The sequence below is a fragment of the Choloepus didactylus genome, chromosome 5 (assembly GCF_015220235.1).
Source record: "Choloepus didactylus isolate mChoDid1 chromosome 5, mChoDid1.pri, whole genome shotgun sequence".
Classification (NCBI taxonomy): domain Eukaryota; kingdom Metazoa; phylum Chordata; class Mammalia; order Pilosa; family Megalonychidae; genus Choloepus; species Choloepus didactylus.
The window spans coordinates 89,300,630-89,325,709 of NC_051311.1; the positions used below are offsets into that span (position 1 = coordinate 89,300,630).

Consider the following 25,080-nt stretch of genomic DNA (forward strand, 5'->3'; position numbering starts at 1 on the left):
CCAAAGGAAGTTGAAAGTCATGCAGAAATATTTTTATCGAGTACAATTGCTTATATTGAGAACTTGGAAGCCATAATAGAGGGATGTTACAATAAATTATAATAAGGCTTCTCAATGAAATACTATATAGCCATTAAAATGGTAATACTGAAGAATATGGAAATATGACAAATGCAGAAGATAAAATACTGAATTAAAAGTAAAACATGAAAGTTGTATCTATGCTATAATTGTAGGTGAATAAAAATACATTATCTACATTAGCTACAAATAAGGACTGGACAGAAACATGGAAAAATTCAAATGATTTTATTTACTGTTAGGATTTGTGGCTGACTTTTGTCTGCTTTTGTCTCAGAGTATATTTACAGTATTATAAAGCTTGGTACACAAAAGATAGTCAGCCTGAATGCAAAAAGGGCTCATCATTTCCTCTGCTTGCATATTACGGATCCAAAAGGCTATAATCACTAATTCCCGATCTAAACATGTTCTCCTTAGGTAAAAAGATATCTTTCAAACTAGTCTCAGGTGGAGGGAGAAAATGGAACTTATAGTACAAGATACTGCGGTGCTGGGACTTCACACAAATAAAGCACTGTGTCTCCCTTCTGGTCTAGAGGGGGATTCAAAGAGACGGGTTACAACCAGCACTGTTACAACCAGGAAATGGACCTGTTTCACATTAGCCTCATGACAAAACTATAAATTTGTGTTCTTTACATAGGAGAAAACAGAGAGGCTATGTGGTTTGCCCAAGGTCACACAGCTTATTGGTGGTGGAGTCATTTTTCCAACTCTGGTAGATCTGATTTCAAAAGACTCCTCCTTCAACTCTACACACCATTCCCAAGCAAGTTTGGGAGGCGAAGAAAGGCTCAAGACAGTTTGCACAAAGGTTATCAGTCCATTTGGCCCTTGAGGTTTTAGTCCAGAGTTCTCAGATCTAGCTGTACATTAGAATAACCCCAGAGTGAATTTTAAATATTTAGATGCCTGGGTTGCACCTTCAGAGGTTTTTATTTAATTCATCATAGGTGGAGCTAAGACAAGGTATTTTGTGGAAACTCTCCAGGTGATTATTCATGAAATCACAGTTGAGATATGCACTGGTTTAGGCCCTTTACATTTCCAACTTTTTTCCTGTAAACCTTTCAACTGGCCCAAAATTTGAATTAGAACAACAGAAATTCCATTTAGTCTCAGGGTTTTTTTTTAATTACTGTGGTAAAATACACATAAAATTTGCCATTTTTAAGTGTACAATTCAGTGGCATTTAGTACAGTCACAGTGTTTTGCAACCATCATCACTATCTAGTTCCAGAACTTTTTCATCACCCCAAATAGAAATCTGGTATCCATTAAGTGGTCACTCCCCACTGTTCTCCTCCCACCCCTGGCAACCACTGATCTGCTTTCTGTTTCTATGGATTTGCTATTTTGATATTTCATATAAATATGACCTCTTGTATCTGGCTTCTTTCATTTAGCATAAAGTTTCAAGGTGCATCCCTGTCGTAGCATGTATTAGGACTTCATTCCTTTTCATGGCTGAATAATATTCCTTTTTATGGATATACCAAATTTTGTATATCCATATTGTGTCCACCACTTGGTTTCCATCCATTGTCTCTCCAAATCTGAAATTTCCTCAGGGGGCACCTTTACAGAAAGAAAACCTGGGAAAGAAAAGTTTTGTGTTATTAGCGCTATGAAGTGTGATTTCCAGATCAGCAGCATCAGCAGCACCTGGGAACTTGTTAGAAATGTAAATTCTCAGCCACCTGAGACCTACCGACACAGGAATCCTAGGGGCAGAGCCCAGCACTCTGTTTTACAAGCCCTCCAGTTGACTCCGATGCAGGCTAAAGTTTGAGAACCACTGGTGTATACTGATGATGGCATGGGGCTTAAACTCAAGGCTTTTGTGCTGCCTTCACTCAGGTCAAATCTGCCCACGCCCCAAAGGAAGCACATTCCAAGTAGAGCAGCCTCCAGCCTTGGGCAGCCTCCCACAGGTTAAGTAATAACACCCGCAGTCTGTCAGAAGCCAAGATGTCACTGAGTTCAGCTGGTGCGCGACACGAGGTTGACAGACACTCTCAAGTTATCACAGCTCTCTGTGATAAACAAACACATGTTGTAAGAAAATAGACTTAATTAGAGAGCTCTATCGTGGCAGTTTACATTGTTGAGTGTCTCATACACAGGGAACCGCAATCAACACGATCACTCCAGAAATGCTACCAGAAAACAATTGGCAGAGTCTTCACAGCCTGGTTTCTGCTTCTCCTTCTAGCCTGGAGAGGTTTCCTGCTCTTCTCCACCAGCCTGGATGACTTCTCACCCCCTCTACCATGTGCCATCTCATGCCACCTCCGTGCTATTATTCAAGCTGCTTCTCCTGCCTGTAACACTCTCCTACTCTCCTTCCACTCAACCCCCACCTATCCCTCATCACTCAATCCAATTTCACCTCTACTGTGAAAGCCTAGTGGAACCATCCCAGCTTACAACCATCTTCTCTTCCTCTCCCTTATTTTTGGTACCACCATTCATATCATACTGTTTGGCCATCTCCTGTTTTGGATCACTTTTATCTAATTTTGACCTTACTTTTTAAAAGTCTAATTCCCAACCATTCTGCAAGCTCTGATACATATGATGTAGCAGGGGGAAATGCTATTCAAAACTGTGACCGTGGCCATTTTCATGCATTAGGTAGGATATAATTTGTCTTACAGGGAGGAAATACCATGTGAGCCTTGATGGGACTTTATGGGTGAGGAAAGCAGGTTCTGGGCACAGCCTGAAAAATAAACAGGAAAGTGAGGAATGAGATAAATTCTGCTCCATTGGAAAGTAAGTGGGAATTTGGGGGTTGGAAGAAGCAGTTAGTTGGGCAGACACCAATTCCTATGGCAGCAAAGCCCACAAATCTAATGGCAGACTTAGTCCTTCAGGGACATGGTGAGCAATCTAGATACGGGGTAGAACATTTATTCGGGTTTCCGCCATTGCCTGTACTATGCTGTGCCTTGAGTCCTCTGCATTAGATCCAACTTTCAGTAAAGGTGCGCTGCCTACACAGCCTAAGGTATAAAGGATAAAGGTATAAGGTATAAAGGGCCATGACAGCAGGAGATGCCACTGGCAGAGAAAGACAGTCACCATCGGGATGCTGATAACCACAGACGGGTGGTGGGATGATCAGGATACCACAAGGCCTCAGCAACATTCTCAGGAAATCTTGAGGAGGGTCTGACTCCCAGAGAAGAGGAGGTGGACTATACCAATTAATCTGAGTGCACAAGAAGAGGAGTAGCCCCAAGACTGGAACACTCGGAGTCCTGCCTGTGTGACAATTATGAACATCATCATCATTAAAAGCATTTGCTGAGCCCTGTTGTCTTCTTATCTGTAAAACACAGACAATGTTGCACTTGTCTCATAGGGTTGTTGTGGGGAGTAAACACATCAATGTTTGTGAAGTACCAAGAGCAGTGCCTGGCATGTGTTTTGCACTCACAGTGTTTGGTCTGAGGATACAGAGGTTACCTAGGATGTGGTGCCTTGTCCCATGGTGAACGGTTACCTTCTTTGAATCTCCATGCAGCAGCTGTTCAACAAATATAAAAGAAATGAATGAGGAACTTCTCAGGAAGATGGCGGAATAGGGAGCTCCAGGACTCAGGCTTCCCATCGAAACAACTATTAAATAGGCCAGGACTGTCTGAAACAAATATTTTGAAACACCAGAGGCCAGAAGAACACCGTATAGCATCCAGGGAAGAGCAAGAGGAAGAGGCTGATAAATTAAGCCCAGCAGATACTGGTGACTGTCCCCTACTCTCGAGCAGGCCACCATGGGGGTCAGCCCCTGGTTAGCTGCTACAGACAGAAAGGGACATAAAAATCCTCTTCCCCAAGAACAAGGGCGTGCATGGCCAATCACTGATCACAGCTTTTCATTACTAAACTCAGATTGCTGGGTCCTGGCACTGAGGGCAGTTATTGTTTCAACCCACCCTGGACAGGGGCGGAGGCAGTGGAGATTTAAAGACACAGTGCTTCCTCAGGGCTGCAGGGGACAGTTAGCTGAGGGAACACATTTATTGGGCAGACCAGAAAAGCTCAGCTTTGGGGAACCATTAGGGAGTTTTTTAGCATCCTTCCTGACCACTGGGCACTTTGGAGCTGGTCTGCACCCCCTTCTTGGGTCCCTGGCCCTGTTTTGGCTGGGAAAGACTGAATTGGGAAAGTCCTTCCCATAGTGATGCTCCTCCAAGAATTTGCCCTCCAAGCAAAAGCAGCATGAGACAACAAAAGAAGTGTAGCAGTCTATAGAGGCAGACAGTCTGGGACAAAGGCCTAGCTTCAGATACAAAGAGGGAGGCTTGTCCCCTATGAAACAGAAGGGACAACCAAACAGGGGAATTCCAAAACAGCTAACAAGCAAAAGGCCAGAAGAAGACAGAGGCCCAGAAAGACAGAAAACCTTGCACACTGCATTCACCTTAGGCAGACCCTCCTGATAGGAGGGTTGAAGCTCAAGAAAATCTGTCTTATCCCAAGCTGGTTACAAAACCAGGAAACAGACATCACAGGGAGTAAATCCCAGAGTTCACATTTTAAAATATTAAAATGGACAGCATGCAACAGAGTACAAGACAAACAGAGAAACAAGAAATGATGGCCCATCCAAAGGAAGAGGAAAAAAATACAGAAAACACTAATGAAGAAGATGAGAATGTGGACAACCTGAACAAAGCCTTTAAATAAATAATAAACAAAAAATTTGTTTAAAATGACTTTAAAAACCCTTAAGGAGAAGAAGGAAAGTATAGACAAAGAACTACAGGATATCAGGAAAACAAAGAATGAATAATATGGAAGTCTAAGTAAAGAGAGAGAAATTTTTAAAAGGAATCAAACAGAATTATTGGAGTTAAAGACAAACGATAACTGAAATGAAACATTGCCCAGGAGAGTTTCAAGAGCAGAATGGATCTGGCAAAAGAATCAATGAACAATGAAGACAAGACATTTGGAATGAGTCAGGCTGAGGAGAAGAAAGAAAAAAATTTTAAAAGCAAAATTAGCCTAATAGAGCCATGGGACACCATCAAGCACACCAATTTATGTACTATGGGAGTCCCAGAAAGAGAAGAAAGAGAGAAAGGGGCAGAAGGAATAGTCAAAGAAATGACAGAGAACTTCCCAAACTTAGCAAAAGACATGAATATGCACATCCAAGAAGCTTAGAGAACAGCAAACAGGATTAACATGAAGAATAATACACATCCGTCATATAGTGATTACACTATCAAATGCAAAAGACAAGGAGAGAGTTCTGAAAGCTGCAAGAGAGAAGCCATGTGTTACATACAAGGGAATCCCAATAGATTGAATCCCAATAAGATTGAATGCCAATTTCTCATCAGAAAGTATGGAGGCAAGAAGGCAGTGGGTTGAAATACTTAAAGTGCTAAAGGAAAACAACTGCCAGCCAAGAATTTTACATCTTCATATTTTTGACTTGCCTTTTTCAAAAATGAGGGAGAGATTAAGACATTCCCAGATAAACAAAAGCTGAGGGAGTGCATCACCACTAGACCTGCCCTTTAAGCAATGCTAAAGGGGACTTCTTCAGACTGAAAGGAAAGGGCACTAGACAGTGGTTCAAAGTGGCATGAAGAAATAAAGACCTGTGATAAAGGTAACTATTTGGGTAATTATGAATGCCAGTATTATTATATTGTATTATTTTGGTATGTAACTCTACTTTTTCCTATAGGTGCTAAAATGCAAATGCATAAAAAGTAACAATAAATCTAGATTTTTGTATGTTCGTTGTACAAAGATGCAAGTGGTAATGAGTAAAAAAATTGGTGGGGGAACACAGAGGGGCATAGGAAAAGTATGTGTGCATGCTATTGTAGTTAAGTCGGTATCAAACCAAGTGTAATTGTTATATATTTAGGATGTTAAATTTTAACCCTCTGGTAACAACAAGGAAAACAGGTGAAAAATACATCCAGATAGAAATGAGAAGGCACTCAATACGGTACAACACCAGAAAGCAAATAAATGTAAAACTAGGCTTTAATGGAAATGAAGGACAAAATGGTATAAGACTTACAAAGGCTAAATAGTAAAATGGCAGAGACTCAGTAGAGACTTTTAATGTAAATGGATTATACTCTCCAGTCAAAAGGCAGAGATTGGCAAAATGGATGAAAAAGCATGACCCAACTATATGCGTCTGCAAGAGGCTCACTTTACAGCCATAGATACAAGTAAGTTGAGTGTGAAAGGATGGAAAAAAATATACTATGCAAGTAGTAACCAAACGAGAACTGGAGTGGCTATACTAATCTCAGATAAAATAGACTTTCAGTCAAAAACAGTTATGAGGAACAAAGATAGTCATTACATACTGATAAAGGGGACAGTTCAATGAGAAGATGTAACAATTATAAATATTTGCACTTAACATAAGAGCCCCCAAATATATGAAGCAAATACCAACAAATCTGAAGGGAGAAATTGATGGTTCTACCTTAAGAGTAGCAGACTTTAACACCTCAACCTTTTGATTAGGTTATTTCAGTAGAGGCATGCCCTAGGTGGGTCTTTATCTTCTTTCTGGTGACCTAAATAAAAGATGAAATTCAGAGGAAAGGACACAGAATCTCAGAAAGAAAGCCACAGAGAAAGCCAGAGAATCTGAGAGAGAACACAGAGGAAAAAGAACTCACAGAAACAGAGAGGACGCCAGAAGCTGGAAGCAACAAAACCCAGGAGAGAAGGGAGAGACTAGCAGACGTCACCATGTGCCTGGCCAGGTGACAGAGGCACTGAGGATAACTGGTAGCCGGTCTTCAGGGAGAAAGCATTGCCTGTTGATGCCTTGATTTGGACATTTTAACAGCCTCAGAATTGTAAATTTGCAAGTTAGTAAATCCCTATTGTAAAAGCCAACCCATTTCTGGTATATTGCATTTCTCCAGCTTTAGCAAACTAAAACAGATGGTATATGGGAATCCTGTATTTTATGCATGATTGTTCTGTAGAGCCACAGCTTCTCTAATAAAGGGGGAAAAAAGAAATTAATGAGGTTTGGTGTCAGGCATCAAGTGTCTAAACTCCATGTGGCCACTGAAAATGAATAGTTGGCCCTTTGAGGAGATAAGCCAGGCATAGGGAACAGGAAAATTTAATTCATGAGTTTTATCAGCAGGTACCTCTGGGTCTAGAATCACATTCACTTAAAATGTCACTACTTCATTTGTGGAGGATGCATTTAATAAGCACTGGTTGCTTTGTGGTTTCCTCTTTATCCTTGTAGGCCACATGGATGAATCCCTCTTCTGTACAAAACACCTACTGTTTGTGAGATTTAGATGACAGGCATCTGCAACTGATATTGTGTGTCATCATCCTAACAGCTCTCTGCAGTGTAGATATCATTATTATTCCCATTTTATAGATGAGTACACAGTAAGAAAGTGTTAGGCTGGGCTTTCAACCCAAGTCTCCTGAACCAAGCACTGAGGATCCTAGTTCTTTGCACCATGAAATGACAAATAGGTTTCAAACTCAGGGCCAACACAAGGTCATGTGAGTGGCCCAGTCAATTAGCAATGTCTACCATGAGAGAACAGCACACGGGCCATGGAGTTGGCCTTTCTGGAACAGTTTGCTATGATGGTGGTTACAGGATGGGGAGGCTTTGGGGTGTTTCCTTTCAGACAGGTGTGGGGGGCCAATATATTAGGCAAAAATCACAATGCAAGGGAGGTGCACTGAGTATCCTATGGGCTCCATATATTTACTTTTTAAAAATAGCCCAGGAAGCGGGGCAAAATGGCGGACTGGTGAGCTGTATGTTTTAGTTACTCCTCCAGGAAAGTATGTAGAAAGCCAGGAACTGCGTGGACTGGACACCACAGAGCAATCTGACTTTGGGCATACTTCATACAACACTCATGAAAACGTGGAACTGCTGAGATCAGTGAAATCTGTAAGTTTTTGCGGCCAGGGGACCCGCGCCCCTCCCTGCCAGGCTCAGTCCCGTGGGAGAAGGGGCTGTCAGCTCCGGGAAGGAGAAGGGAGAACTGCAGTGGCAGCCCTTATCGGAAACTCATTCTACTGATCCAAACTCCAACCATAGATAGACTGAGACCAGACACCAGAGAATCTGAGAGCAGCCAGCCCAGCAGAGAGGAGACAGGCATAGAAAAAAAACAACACAAAAAACTCCAAAATAAAAGTGGAGGATTTTTGGAGTTCTGGTGAACATAGAAAGGGGAAGGGCAGAGCTCAGGCCCTGAGGAGCATATGCAAATCCCGAAGAAAAGCTGATCTCTCTGCCCTGTGGACCTCTCCTTAATGGCCCTGGTTGCTTTGTCTCTTAGCATTTCAATAACCCATTAGATCTCCGAGGAGGGCCCTTTTTTTTTTAATCCTTTTTTTCTTTTTCTAAAACAATTACTCTAAGAAGCCCAATACAGAAAGCTTCAAAGACTTGCAATTTGGGCAGGTCAAGTCAAGAGCAGACCTAAGAGAGCTCTGAGACAAAAGGCAATAATCCAGTGGCTGAGAAAATTCACTAAACACCACAACTTCCCAAGAAAAGGGGGGTGTCCGCTCACAGCCATCATCCTGGTGGACAGGAAACACTCCTGCCCATCACCAGCCCCATAGCCCAGAGCTGCCCCAGACAACCCAGTGTGACGGAAGAGCTTCAAATAACAGGCACACACCACAAAACTGGGCGTGGACATTAGCCTTCCCTGCAACCTCAGCTGATTGTCCCAGAGTTGGGAAGGTGGAGCAGTGTGAATTAACAAAGCCCCATTCAGCCATCATTTCAGCAGACTGGGAGCCTCCCTACACAGCCAGAAGCCCAGAACTGCCCTGGGGGGATGGCACTCACCTGTGACATAGCACAGTCATCCCTCAACAGAGGACCCGGGGTGCACAGCCTGGAAGAGGGGCCCACTTGCAAGTCTCAGGAGCCATACGCCAATACCAAGGACTTGTGGGTCAGTGGCAGAGACAAACTGTGACAGGACTGAACTGAAGGATTAGACTATTGCAGCAGCTTTAAAACTCTAGGATCACCAGGGAGATTTGATTGTTAGGGCCACCCCCCCTCCCTGACTGCCCAGAAACACGCCCCATATACAGGGCGGGCAACACCAACTACACACGCAACCTTGGTACACCAATTGGACCCCACAAGACTCACTCCCCCACTCACCAAAAACGCTAAGCAGGGGAGAACTGGCTTGTGGAGAACAGGTGGCTCGTGGATGCCACCTGCTGGTTAGTTAGAGAAGGTGTACTCCACGAAGCTGTAGATCTGATAAATTAGAGATAAGGACTTCAATTGGTCTACAAATCCTAAAAGAACCCTATCAAGTTCAGCAAATGCCACGAGGCCAAAAACAACAGAAAATTATAAAGCATATGAAAAAACCAGACGATATGGATAACCCAAGCCCAAGCACCCAAATCAAAAGACCAGAAGAGACACAGCACCTAGAGCAGCTACTCAAAGAACTAAAGATGAACAATGAGACCGTACTACGGGATACAAAGGAAGTCAAGAAGACCCTAGAAGAGCATAAAGAAGACATTGCAAGACTAAATAAAAAAAATGGATGATCTTATGGAAATTAAAGAAACTGTTGACCAAATTAAAAAGATTCTGGACACTCATAGTACAAGACTAGAGGAAGTTGAACAACGAATCAGTGACCTGGAACATGACAGAATGGAAAATGAAAGCATAAAAGAAAGAATGGGGAAAAAAATTGAAAAAATCGAAATGGACCTCAGGGATATGATACACAATATAAAACGTCCGAATATAAGACTCATTGGTGTCCCAGAAGGGGAAGAAAAGGGTAAAGGTCTAGGAAGAGTATTCAAAGAAATTGTTGGGGAAAACTTCCCAAATCTTCTAAACAACATGAATACACAAATCATAAATGCTCAGCGAACTCCAAATAGAATAAATCCAAATAAACCCACTCCAAGACATATACTGATCACACTGTCAAACACAGAAGAGAAGGAGCAAGTTCTGAAAGCAGCAAGAGAAAAGCAATTCACCACATACAAAGGAAACAGCATAAGACTAAGTAGTGACTACTCAGCAGCCACCATGGAGGCGAGAAGGCAGTGGCACGATGTATTTAAAATTCTGAGTGAGAAAAATTTCCAGCCAAGAATACTTTATCCAGCAAAGCTCTCCTTCAAATTTGAGGGAGAGCTTAAATTTTTCACAGACAAACAAATGCTGAGAGAATTTGCTAACAAGAGACCTGCCCTACTGGAGATACTAAAGGGAGCCCTACAGACAGAGAAACAAAGACAGGACAGAGAGACTTGGAGAAAGGTTCAGTACTAAAGAGATTCGGTATGGGTACAATAAAGGATATTAATAGAGAGAGGGGAAAAATATGACAAACATAAACCAAAGGATAAGATGGCTGATTTAAGAAATGCCTTCACGGTTATAACGTTGAATGTAAATGGATTAAACTCCCCAATTAAAAGATATAGATTCGCAGAATGGATCAAAAAAAATGAACCATCAATATGTTGCATACAAGAGACTCATCTTAGACACAGGGACACAAAGAAACTGAAAGTGAAAGGATGGAAAAAAATATTTCATGCAAGCTACAGCCAAAAGAAAGCAGGTGTAGCAATATTAATCTCAGATAAAATAGACTTCAAATGCAGGGATGTTTTGAGAGACAAAGAAGGCCACTACATACTAATAAAAGGGGCAATTCAGCAAGAAGAAATAACAATCGTAAATGTCTATGCACCCAATCAAGGTGCCACAAAATACATGAGAGAAACACTGGCAAAACTAAAGGAAGCAATTGATGTTTCCACAATAATTGTGGGAGACTTCAACACATCACTCTCTCCTATAGATAGATCAACCAGACAGAAGACCAATAAGGAAACTGAAAACCTAAACAATCTGATAAATGAATTAGATTTAATAGACATATACAGGACATTACATCCCAAGTCACCAGGATACACATACTTTTCTAGTGCTCATGGAACTTTCTCCAGAATAGATCATATGCTGGGACATAAAACAAGCCTCAATAAATTTAAAAAGATTGAAATTATTCAAAGCACATTCTCTGACCTCAATGGAATACAATTAGAAGTCAATAACCATCAGAGACTTAGAAAATTCACAAATACCTGGAGGTTAAACAACACACTCCTAAACAATCAGTGGGTTAAAGAAGAAATAGCAAGAGAAATTGCTAAATATATAGAGACGAATGAAAATGAGAACACAACATACCAAAACCTATGGGATGCAGCAAAAGCAGTGCTAAGGGGGAAATTTATAGCACTAAACGCATATATTAAAAAGGAAGAAAGAGCCAAAATCAAAGAACTAATGGATCAACTGAAGAAGCTAGAAAATGAACAGCAAACCAATCCTAAACCAAGTAGAAGAAAAGAGATAACAAGGATTAAAGCAGAAATAAATGACATAGAGAATAAAAAAACAATAGAGAGAATAAATAACACCAAAAATTGGTTCTCTGAGAAGATCAACAAGATTGACAATCCCCTAGCCAGAATGACAAAATCAAAAAGAGAGAAGACCCATATAAATAAAATAATGAATGAAAAAGGTGACATAACTGCAGATCCTGAAGAAATTAAAAAAATTATAAGAGGATATTATGAACAACTGTATGGCAACAAACTGGATAATGCAGAGGAAATGGACAATTTCCTGGAAACATATGAACAACCTAGACTGACCAGAGAAGAAATAGAAGACCTCAACCAACCCATCACAAGCAAAGAGATCCAATCAGTCATCAAAAATCTTCCCACAAATAAATGCCCAGGGCCAGATAGCTTCACAGGGGAATTCTACCAAACTTTCCAGAAAGAACTGACACCAATCTTACTCAAACTCTTTCAAAACATTGAAGAAAATGGAACACTACCTAACTCATTTTATGAAGCTAACATCAATCTAATACCAAAACCAGGCAAAGATGCTACAAAAAGGGAAAACTACCGGCCAATCTCCCTAATGAATATAGATGCAAAAATCCTCAACAAAATACTTGCAAATCGAATCCAAAGACACATTAAAAAAATCATACACCATGACCAAGTGGGGTTCATTCCAGGCATGCAAGGATGGTTCAACATAAGAAAATCAATCAATGTATTACAACACATTAATAAGTCAAAAGGGAAAAATCAATTGATCATCTCAATAGATGCTGAAAAAGCATTTGACAAAATCCAACATCCGTTTTTGATAAAAACACTTCAAAAGGTAGGAATTGAAGGAAAATTCCTCAACATGATAAAGAGCATATATGAAAAACCCACAGCCAGCATAGTACTCAATGGTGAGAGACTGAAAGCCTTCCCTCTAAGATCAGGAACAAGACAAGGATGCCCGCTGTCACCACTGTTATTCAACATTGTGCTGGAAGTGCTAGCCAGGGCAATCCGGCAAGACAAAGAAATAAAAGGCATCCAAATTGGAAAAGAAGAAGTAAAACTGTCATTGTTTGCAGATGATATGATCTTATATCTAGAAAACCCTGAGAAAACGACGATACAGCTACTAGAGCTAATAAACAAATTTAGCAAAGTAGCGGGATACAAGATTAATGCACATAAGTCAGTAATGTTTCTATATGCTAGAAATGAACAAACTGAAGAGACACTCAAGAAAAAGATACCATTTTCAATAGCAACTAAAAAAATCAAGTACCTAGGAATAAACTTAACCAAAGATGTAAAAGACCTATACAAAGAAAACTACATAACTCTACTAAAAGAAATAGAAGGGGACCTTAAAAGATGGAAAAATATTCCATGTTCATGGATAGGAAGACTAAATGTCATTAAGATGTCAATTCTACCGAAACTCATCTACAGATTCAATGCAATCCCAATCAAAATTCCAACAACCTACTTTGCAGACTTGGAAAAGCTAGTTATCAAATTTATTTGGAAAGGGAAGATGCCTCGAATTGCTAAAGACACTCTAAAAAAGAAAAACGAAGTGGGAGGACTTACACTCCCTGACTTTGAAGCTTATTATAAAGCCACAGTTGCCAAAACAGCATGGTACTGGCACAAAGATAGACATATAAATCAATGGAATCGAATTGAGAATTCGGAGATAGAACTTCAGATCTATGGCCGACTGATCTTTGATAAGGCCCCCAAAGTCACTGAACTGAGTCATAATGGTCTTTTCAACAAATGGGGCTGGGAGAGTTGGATATCCATATCCAAAAGAATGAAAGAGGACCCCTACCTCACCCCCTACACAAAAATTAACTCAAAATGGACCAAAGATCTCAATAGAAAAGAAAGTACCATAAAACTCCTAGAAGATAATGTAGGAAAACATCTTCAAGACCTTGTATTAGGCGGCCACTTCCTAGACTTTACACCCAAAGCACAAGCAACAAGAGAGAAAATAGATAAATGGGAACTCCTCAAGCTTAGAAGTTTCTGCACCTCAAAGGAATTTCTCAAAAAGGTAAAGAGGCAGCCAACTCAATGGGAAAAAATTTTTGGAAACCATGTATCTGACAAAAGACTGATATCTTGCATATACAAAGAAATCCTACAACTCAATGACAATAGTACAGACAGCCCAATTATAAAATGGGCAAAAGATATGAAAAGACAGTTCTCTGAAGAGGAAATACAAATGGCCAAGAAACACATGAAAAAATGTTCAGCTTCACTAGCTATTAGAGAGATGCAAATTAAGACCACAATGAGATACCATCTAACACCGATTAGAATGGCTGCCATTAAACAAACAAGAAACTACAAATGCTGGAGGGGATGTGGAGAAATTGGAACTCTTATTCATTGTTGGTGGGACTGTATAATGGTTCAGCCACTCTGGAAGTCAGTCTGGCAGTTCCTTAGAAAACTAGATATAGAGTTACCATTCGATCCAGCGATTGCACTTCTTGGTATATACCCGGAAGATCGGAAAGCAGTGACACGAACAGATATCTGCACGCCAATGTTCATAGCAGCATTATTCACAATTGCCAAGAGATGGAAACAACCCAAATGTCCTTCAACAGATGAGTGGATAAATAAAATGTGGTATATACACACGATGGAATACTACGCGGCAGTAAGAAGGAACGATCTGGTGAAACATATGACAACATGGATGAACCTTGCAGACATAATGCTGAGCGAAATAAGCCAGGCACAAAAAGAGAAATGTTATATGCTACCACTAATGTGAACTTTGAAAAATGTAAAACAAATGGTTTATAATGTAGAATGTAGGGGAACTAGCAGTAGAGAGCAATTAAGGAAGGGGGAACAATAATCCAAGAAGAACAGATAAGCTATTTAACGTTCTGGGGATGCCCAGGAATGACTATGGTCTGTCAATTTCTGATGGATATAGTAGGAACAAGTTCACAGAAATGTTGCTATATTAGGTAACTTTCTTGGGGTAAAGTAGGAACATGTTGGAAGTTAAGCAGTTATCTTAGGTTAGTTGTCTTTTTCTTACTCCCTTGTTATGGTCTCTTTGAAATGTTTTTTTTATTGTATGTTTGTTTTCTTTTTAACTTTTTTTTCATACAGTTGATTTAAAAAAGAAGGGAAAGTTAAAAAAAAAAAAAAAAAAGAAAAACAAGGAAAAAAAAAAAGATGTAGTGCCCCCTTGAGGAGCCTGTGCAGAATGCAGGGGTATTCGCCTACCCCACCTCGATGGTTGCTAACATGACCACAGACATAGGGGACTGGTGGTTTGTTGGGTTGAGCCCTCTACCATAGGTTTTACCCTTGGGAAGACGGTTGCTGCAAAGGAGAGGCTAGGCCTCCCTATGGTTGTGCCTAAGAGCCTCCTCCCGAATGCCTCTTTGTTGCTCAGATGTGGCCCTCTCTCTCTGGCTAAGCCAACTTGAAAGGTGAAATCACTGCCCTCCGCCCTACGTGGGATCAGACACCCAGGGGAGTGAATCTCCCTGGCAACGTGGAATATGACTCCCGGGGAGGAATGTAGACCTGGCATCATGGGACGGAGAACATCTTCTTGACCAAAAGGGGGATGTGAAAGGAAATGAAATAAGCTTCAGTGGCAGAGAGATTCCAAAAGGAGCTGAGAGGTCACTCTGGTGGGCACTCTTATGCACACTTTAGACAACCCTTTTTAGGTTCTAATGAATTGGGGTAGCTGGTGGTGGATACCTGAAACTATCAAACTACAACCCAGAACCCATGAATCTCGAAGACAGTTGTATAAAAATGTAGCTTATGAGTGGTGACAGTGGGATTGGGAAAGCCATAAGGACCACACTCCACTTTGTCTAGTTTATGGATGGATGAGTAGAAAAATAGGGGAAGGAAACAAACAGACAAAGGTACCCAGTGTTCTTTTTTACTTCAATTGCTCTTTTTCACTCTAATTATTATTCCTGTTATTTTTGTATGTGTGCTAATGAAGGTGTCAGGGATTGATTTAGGTGATGAATGTACAACTATGTAATGGTACTGTAAACAATCGAAAGTACAATTTGTTTTGTATGACTGCGTGGTATGTGAATATATCTCAATAAAATGAAGATTTAAAAAAAAAAAGGGGCACCAAGTGTTCTTTTTTACTTTAATTGTTCTTTTTCACTTTAATCTTTATTCTTATTATTTTTGTGCATGTGGTAATGAAAATGTTCAAAAATTAATTTTGGTGATGAACGCACAACTATATAATGGTACTGTGAACAACTGAATGTATGCTTTGTATGACTGCATGGTATGTGAATATATCTCAATAAAATGAATATTTAAAAAAAAATAATAAAATAAAAAAATAAAAATAGCCCAAACAGAAGTGTTAGTGCACCTGCCTTGACACATTTTCGACTGAAATTATTGCAGCCATGATATACAGAGAACTTAGGGTCCTTAGTCACCATTTGTCTTTGTATAAGAGTGAATTACCCCACCTGGGGAATTCCTGATATTCTTGCAAGCATTGAGGACCCCCAGTTTAGTAGGCTGAACCCTCTATCTTGGGGCTTGCCCTTATGCAGCTTGTTACTGCAAAGAGATGCTAAGCCTACTAACAGCTGTGCCTGAGAGTCATCCCATGAGAACCTCTTTTGTTGCTCAGACGTGGCCTCTCTAAGCCCACTTGGCAGGTGATCTCACTGCCCTCCCCCCTATGTGGGACATGACTCCCAGGGGTGTAGGTCTCCCTGGCAATGTGGGACATGACTCCCAGGGATGAGTCTGGACCTGGCATTATAGGATCGAGAAAGCTTTCTGACCAAAAGGGGAAGAGAAATTAAACAAAATAAACTCCCGGTGGCTGAAAGATTTCAAAGAGAGTCAAGAGATGGTTCTGGAGGTTGCTCTTATGCATTATACAGATATCCCTTTTTAGTTTTTAGTTTATTAGAGTAGGTAGAAGGAAATATCTGAAACTGGTGAGCTGCAACCCAGTAGCCTTGATTCTTGAAGACGATTATATAACTCTATAGCTTACATGGTGTGACTGTGTGATTGTGAAAACCTTGTGGCTCACACTCCCTTTATCCAGTGTATGGACAGATGAGTAGAAAAATGGGGGGAAAAAGTAAATGAATAATAGTGGTGGAGGAGGGGTATGGGATGTTTTGGGTGTTGTGTTTTACTTTTATTTTTATTCTTATTTTTACCTTTATTTTTTGGAGTGATGAAAATGTTCAAAAATTGTGATGAATGGACAACTATATGATGATACTGTGAACAATTTTACACTTTGGATGATGGTATGGTATGTGAATATATCTCAATAAAATTGCATAAAAAAGAGACTGGACTGAAGATTACTTTCTCAGGTGGATCGTGGCAGTTCCCTTATTTGCCCTCCCTCTTTTCTGAGCCAAGGTCATGGATAGCCTTCATAGATAGGCTTCAGTTCCAGCAGGAGCCGGACACTCTTGTATGCCAGACCTGTCCCAACTCAGCTGATAGGGAAAGCACACAGCTCACACAGCTCCACACTAACAGAACCTCTGCCCCTCAGGAACTCAGCTGTCCAAGGCTTATTGAAAGCTCAGCTGACAAGGACATCTTTATGAAGGGCTGTGGAAAGGATGAGCAGTCCAATCAATTTTCCAGACATGATAGGAGGGTAGTGGCATGGGCTCTGGAGTCGTCTTGCCTGGGTTTGAATCCTAGCTAGGCACCATGAACTCAGTGACCTAGGGCAGGTTTAGCATTTCCGGGCCTCAGTTTACTCATCTGAAAAATGGGATGATCATCTTACCAGCTCACAGGGCTGCTGTAAGACTTAAACGAGGGAATACCTACAGAGGGCTTAGAGCTCTCACCAGCCCCTCTAAGTGCCCAGTGAGCATTAGCTATTCTTGCACCTGGTGAAGTCAGAACAGCTGAGAATGCTGTGCCAGAACTTGATTATATTCGCTCTTAGTAGCATCGTTTCTACCGGATTAATTGTGGCCTATTGCCAGTAGCCTCTATTAAGCGGCAGCCCTTTGACACTTCTCATTGAGTTTACTCTAAAGAAGTTGTTGAGGACAGTTTCTAACATTTCAGTGTCCTCTGGAGGACTCTGGAGAGATCTTTCTTTCTGACTTAGCCTGGGAAGTTGCCTTTACTGAGCATGCTGTTTCCCTCTTGTGAACACTGAGAATGATTTGACAATCATGTTTCTCTCATCACACTAGCTCTGAGAGAGTATGACTTTGCGGTGGATATTTTTGCCCAGGCCTCACTGCTGGCTCCATTTTATGATCCTTGTTTTCCTTCTGTCTCATCATTCTCTGCCTTGTAATAATAATAATAATCCACAGAGCACCTACAGCAGGCTAGGCTTGTGTTGGGAACACTGTGTGAACTCTTATTACTATTTGCCCCAATTCTACCAAGAAGACATCATTTCCAGTGTAGAGATAAACCCAGTTGCAGGGAAGTGATGGAACTTGTCCCTGGAAAGAGGAGTGGGAGAGCTGGGACTCCAGCCACATTGTCTCCTAATGGTCACCTAATTGATGTTCTCAGTATGTGAGGCATTTCTGCATAGTCATCAATCCTTTAGGAAACAAGGCACAGTATAAATAAATAAGTTACATTTTTAAATGATGTCTTCCCTTGCAAGTTCCCTTATTTAATTGGCAGGGCTGTGATTGTGGTGTCAGGTGCTTCAAAGCCGCTAGTGGGTCCCAGGACACCTTGGCCAATGGCTTTTGGTGTAAAATGAAGGAGACCAGGGAATAGCAAATGCACAAGTGAATTCTGCTTCTGGTGCCAGAAACATGCAATCCGTTGAGCACAGGGGCTTCCTGCCTCTGCCCCCCTAGGCACTGGCCTCCCTTGTTCCCCTCTAGGCCCCAGAAGCTTTACCAGGACTGATGGGGTTTAGGAAGTACCTTAAACCTCCCTGTCCATACCTTCTCATTGGTTTGTGCCCTGTGCAGGGCCACTTGTTGCCCCAGATTACTTATGTCATTGTGTGAGTCCTCAGGGGACTCCCCACATGAAGTGGTGAACCTGGCAATGGTCCGACATGACCCTGGAGGAGGCAGCATGGCACAGCTCTGGAGTCTACCTCCTGCATTTGAATCCAGGACAACTTCCTCTCCATGTGCCTCAGTCTCCTTATCTGTAAAAAGGGTATGATAATAATAATACTAGCTAAGAACAAGAGCAAAAGCTGAACTAACTCAGTCTAAACCCAGGCTCTGGCACTAGCTGAATGACCCTGTTAAAATACAAGTTATTTGACATATCTGAGCCCATTTCTTCATCTATGAAATGGGGGTGATGGTAGTAACTACTTTGGAAGAGTACTGGGGAAAAAATAATTATTATATTTAAAATAATTTAAACTATGCTGGCATACAGCACCATGTAAGTGTTGGCTATTGTTATTACTATTATACATGAAAAGTGTGTATAGGGACTGGCAGTTGATGTTAGCTATTTTCTCCTCCCTGATTATTAAGAAAGACCTCAAGCAGCACTCAGGAAAACCTTGGTCCCTCCAATATATTCAAGGACTGGAATTCCATGAGTAGCACTTTGCATGGGAAACTGAGTGTAAATCTTCCCTTCCCTCCATCCTTGTTGAAACGAGGAGGGAGGTCTAGAAAGGGAGAAGAGGATAAGGACAAACCGTCTTAGATGCAGTTGGAGGAGGCTTTCTAAGCTCCTCAAGACTGAGGGCCTCATCTTTTGAATTCCCAAACTAAATAAACCTACAAGCTCAACTCAAGTAGTGTGTAGACAAATTAGCTTCAAGGCCTGATGATTGAGAGATGTGTTTCTTATGTAAATTCACATGAACAAATAAAAAACATTCGTCTCCCTCTCCCAAGTAACTCAGCCTGGAACAAGAGGTCCCCATCAGTCAAGCAGGGATGAGGCTGCATCTTCACCCAGATGCTGTGCTCAGCTTCCAGGAGGGGCCGAAACCAGCCATCTCCTCTACCCGCTCCTCACAGCTCCTTTTCTGCTCTTTGCCCTTCTGAATCATTTCTCTTATTGTCATGCCTTCAGGTGCTGAAAACTACCATCCCCAAATTGGAGATGAGGTCAGAATAAACAGGGGTGTTTATTAAGCAGAATTCTAAGGGGAGAAAAACAAACTACAGAAACAGAAGCTAGCATGGAGCAAGAAGAGGATTGCAAGACTTCAGGTAAAGAAATAGCATGTTAGAGAAAAACACAGGAAAAGAGGATCAGGAAGTATTGTTATGTTTACTCTTTGACCTTTATTAAATGCTCACCATGTGCCAAGCACATATACATTATCTCATTTGATTTTTGGAGAAAAGAAAGGTAAATACTATGAGCATACTCATGTTATAGATGCGGAAACTAAGGTTCAGAGAGGTATAGAGACTTAACAGCTTATTACTGAATCCAGCATGAACCACAGCATTATTGGGATATAATTCCATCCAAAAGGGGCAGGGGAGTTTGGAGATGATTCAGAAAAGATCCATAAAGAGAAAGAAGGGATCTAAAATTCAAGACTTATCAAGGGGTTAAATGTCCTAGAGTTGTTTTAGCCTGGTGAAAAGAGGGCGAAAGTTGTGGGAGAGAGTGAAAGAGAAAATTTTTGTTCTGGCATCCATTGCCTCCTTTCCCTTTTCTAACAGGTATTTGAATATCTCAGGGCTGTGGCAGGGGACAGATCCCACCCTTGCAGGAGCCAATCAGCACTCACCATCCCCCACACTTCACCACAGTGATTGATTCAGGGATGGGTACAAGACAGAGTTTGAGCTAACGAGATTTGAGGAGTGTTTTCTGAAAAGCAAACATACGTTCCCTTCTGTGTGAGCTCCCAAAAAGACACTCTCTCTGTCCACTGGGTCTGAATAAGGAAACACCAAGCGGTAACAACTGCTGATTGCCTTCCAATATCCATTCTCCTTTTCTTCTTGGGAATAAGAATACTTCAATAGCCAAGTGGGCACACTTAAGCCCAGCAAAAGATTATATTTTCCAGACTCCCTTGCAACTAGGTATGGCCATATGAGTAAGTCCTAGCCAATGAGATATAATCAAAAGGTTTTTATGGTACCGCCAAAGAGATTCCTTAAAAGAGAGGAGGCAGTAGGCATCCTCCCCAGAGAGCCTCTCTGTTGCGCAGATGTGACCCTCCTCTCTCTCTCAGCCCACTCGGCAGGTGAACTCACTACCCTACCCCCTACGTGGGACATGACAACCAAGGGTGTAAATCCCTCTGGCAATGCGGGAAATGACTCCTGGGGATGAGCCTGGACCCAGCACTGTGGGATTGAGAGGGAGGATCTTCTTGACCAAAAGGGGGAGAAGAGATGAAACAAAATAAGGTTCTGGTAGCTGAGAGACTTCAAATGGAGTCGAGAGGTCACTCTGGAGGGTATTCTTATGCGCTATATAGGTACCACCTCTTAGTCTTTAGTGGGTTAGAAAGGATAGAGAGAAATACCTGAAGTTGTCCAACTGCAACCCAGTGACCTTGATTCTTGAAGATGATTGTACAACTATGTAGATTGCACAGTGTGACTGTGTGATTGTGAAAACCTTGTGGCTCACACTCCCTTTACCCAGCATATAGACAGATGAGTGGAAAAATGGGGACAAAAATTAGATGAAGAATAGGGTGGGATGGAGGGGATGGAAAGAGTTAGGGGTTCTTTTTCACTTTTGTTTTTATTTTGGAGTAAGGAAAAGTTTCAAAAATTGATTCTGGTGATGAAGGCACAAATGTATGATGATACTGTGAACAAATGATTGTACATTGTGGATAACTGTAGAATGTGTGAATATATCCAATAAAACTGTATTTAAAAAGAGAGAGAGAGAGGAGGCAAGCCTTTCTTCTGTCCTTTGCTCCTGGCTAGAACACAGATATAAAAGCTGGAGTGACAGCAGCCATTTTGGACCTTGATGTGACCTTGAGAAAGGGAGCCATGCCCTAGGATGTAGAGCATCAAGATAGAAGTCTGGATCCATAACATGATGGAGCCACCACACCAGCTCTGGGCTGCCTACTTTAGGATTTCTTCTCTGTGGGAGAGAAATATACTTCTATCTTGTTATAGCCACTATTATAGTGGATTTTCTACCACATAGAGTAAACTTATTCTAACATATGGACTCAGTCTTCTGCTGACAATCATTTTGCAACTACAAAGGAACCCAGACTTAGAATAAAGCTGATAGATATCATGGGTGGAAGAGCAGGAACAAAACAAAACAAAACAACCCTACAAGTTTTTCAGTACATCATGGAGCTGCTGGGTCAAGCTTCTCCTGAAACTTACATTAAAGCGGACTTTCCAGTTCATGAACCAATGAATTCATTTAAACTGGTCTGAGTTGGGGGTTTTGTTACTTGCACCTGAAAGCATCCTAGCTGATACACACTTAATACTCTTAAAGAGGTAACACATTAGTGCATAGTATTTTGTTTTCAATGAAAATGGTGAAAGCAGAAATGAATGTAAACTACACATGGGCTTTTTTTTACAATTGGGTCATTAACCTCATAAATAAGGCCTGGATAATTTTTTTTTAATTACTTAACACTTACTGAGTGCTTACTACATGCCAGGTATTTAATGTACATCAGTTCTCATCCATGCAACAATCCTGAATGGCAGACATTATTTTTCCAGTTTTACAGATGAGGAAACTGAGACTCAGAGGACTAAATAATTTGTCCAAGGTCACATAACTAGGAAGGACACAGCCAGGACTGGAGCCCAGGCCTGCAGAAGTCCCACACCCATGATCTTTGCATGCAGAGCCCTGGCCACAGGTCCCATCTAGTACTAAGGTTCTGCAATGCCTGGTTTCCTATCTTTGCCTGTGGGAGCCTCCTGGAGACTTGGACAACTTTGAAAAAGAAACATTTGTATCAGTCTCATCAAGAAGAAGGACCTGGAGTTAAGTGACCCAGGATATTTTGCTCATTGGAGACACAATTGTCCCCGCTCTTTCATTCCCTGGCTCTCTCTGAAGAATGGCACATTTGGGCATCTTGACCATTTCTTCCTGTTTGGTAATGGACAGAGTATTGAGAACACATGTCCTAGATATTGGATCTGGCTCATTGTCCTTTCTTACTGAAGTATACTCTCTCACGAGTGTTTGTTCTTCTGTTCAACTAAATGTTTGCATTTCTCTTCCATTTAAGATTTAGAGTAGGACATTATGCTCCAAAGTGATTCTTGGCACTTGTTGAGGAGTACTGATGTAGTGCATCCGAACTGGAGATATACAGCATGAAATCCACACTGGGTTTTCTGGCCCTCTTTTTCATGAGGACACACAGTAGGAGTTAGGTTTAATATTTATTGATGTTTAAGCATGTCATGTTCATTTGCTGATATCAGACAATTCGGGATAAGCAAGTGCTGATTCCAAATGTGAAGCTGTGTGAGGTATACTACCTGTGACTCTGTGCTATTTGGATCTGATGCCCTTCTGTTAAATATTTTTAAATACAAAAAATACAAAAAGGGGCCAGATATATGAAATAAAATTAACTTTTCTTGGCCAAACTGTCATGTTCCATCTTATTTGGAAAGTCATCCCTATGTAACAGTCATCAAATGAACTAATATCAGTGAAAGTATTATGTAAAGCAATATACAAATATCAGTCATGAATATTTCTTAGACTACTAATGCCATTTAGTCTACCCATGTAAGTCAAGGTCTCAAGGTTCTCTAAACATAAGCCATCAGGATATAGTTTATCATGGCACTCTCACTGTGTAAAACCACTTCCAAGCAAATTACCCAAATACACTAATTCTCTGGAGTGTTTACCACTCCCACCAACCACTTAAGAGCTTCACTAGTAGCCAGTAAAAAAAGCAGTGGGGATCTTTGTGCATCCAGGAAATAGGTATTTCCCAACAAGAATGAAAGCAACTTAAACGGGAGGACAGATAAAATAGTATGTGTTCAAAAACTCTATTTAATTAACACAATTTAACTTACTACTTAATTGCATGTGCAATGATAAATTAAGATGTACATATGGCAATCCTTAAACCTCTATCCGTCTGCTTAAAACAGTTGTAAATCAGAGATGTTAAAAACAACTAAATGCAATTCTGCTTTTATATTTTGCCCATGGAAAAACTCCCAGGTCTACTTTCCACTCCAGGGTCAAATAACAACCTCAAAGGCTCAACCAAAGCTAGACTAGAGACAGCACATTATACCTCTGTTATCTTAGGGGGTAGGCAGCAGAGGCTCCAGGAGGCAGAAAGTAGTGCGTTTCCACTGGACACAGGGAAACAGACCACAGAAGTTTCTGTAACCCTGGAAACAAAGCTAGACATATCACTTCAGTATAAAGGATAGATTCTAAACAGCCCAAATGCTATCAAACGCCCTTGTTAATGACATACACAGTAGTCACGTTATTTGTGGGAGCTCTGGCTGGAAAGTCCATTTGAAAAGGTTAGTGCCTGGGGTTGGAAATTAAAGAAACAAATGTGGAAGCAAGCCTTATGCAAATCGGTTTTCTTCTAAGGCTTAGAAAGGTATTTCATCGCTGGTCAGAAAGGCTCTGTTCAACTACTGTGAGCCAAAAGACTAAAAGAAACATCCCCACAGGGAAAATAATTTTGCTGTGCCTCAGAGCTCTGAGAAAGTTCATGAACATCAGCATGAAAAATGTACTCAAATAGCTTATACATCAGGGTATTTATTGAAGTGTGGAGGTTCATAGTTGGAGAAAAAATAAGCACACAGTCCAGCCTCCTATCCAAAGTTCTACCAAAGCCCAAACTTCCAATTTGGGTTCCTCAGCAGGACCTTGAAAGGAATTTGGCCCAACCTGCCACCGAATGCAAGAATCTTTTAAAAAACTTTTGATAAAGTGATGCCACCTCTGTTTAGAGAGAAATAGAATTTGCTATTTTCCAAAACTCCCCATTCCACTGTTGGGCCTGCTCTGTGGGGACATTTTTGTTATTGTTTGCATATTCTGCCTCCATCTAATGCCCATGCCCTCCCTCTAGAACAGGAGAATATGAATGATCCCACTTCAGGCTCTAACACCAGCTGTGTGACCTTCAGCAAGTTACTGCACCCCTCTGTGCCTCAGCTGAATCAAAGGTAAACGGAGATGAAAACAGTACCTCCCTCCTGGGGTGAAGGTGAGGATGAAGTATTAGCATAGTACCTGATTATTATAAGCACCCAATAATTGTTAACTATTATTATAATTAGCTATCATACACAACAACCCTCCCAATAACTATGGAATGGCAATTCCATTATTAGGCTTGCAAGGAATTGAGACGTTATCGTATGACTATTAAGTCAGTGATTGTCAACCTTTCTGTGTAATACCAGAATTTGGGGCTATATACTTGAAGGGTTTAAATGACATCCACAGTTGTCCACCAACTCACCTAGTTGCCCTCTGCACCACTGCTGTTTGATTGTGACTTTACTGTCTGATAGGCCCTTTCTTTCAGTCTCAGAGAGCCAAGTTTTCACGTGTTCCCATTTCTTTGGCACCAACTT

At 41.1% G+C, this 25,080-nt stretch overlaps 1 long non-coding RNA gene across 3 annotated transcripts in view; it reads right to left on the minus strand.

The window, feature by feature from the left end:
* Window positions 1–270: 270 nt before the first annotated feature.
* Window positions 271–25,080, minus strand: part of LOC119534264 — a 51,448-nt gene continuing 26,638 nt past the window's right edge. For all 3 annotated transcript variants that reach the window (XR_005216997.1, XR_005216998.1, XR_005216996.1), the window contains one exon: window positions 271–1,680. This is a non-coding gene — a long non-coding RNA (uncharacterized LOC119534264). The remainder of the gene's footprint in view (window positions 1,681–25,080) is intronic.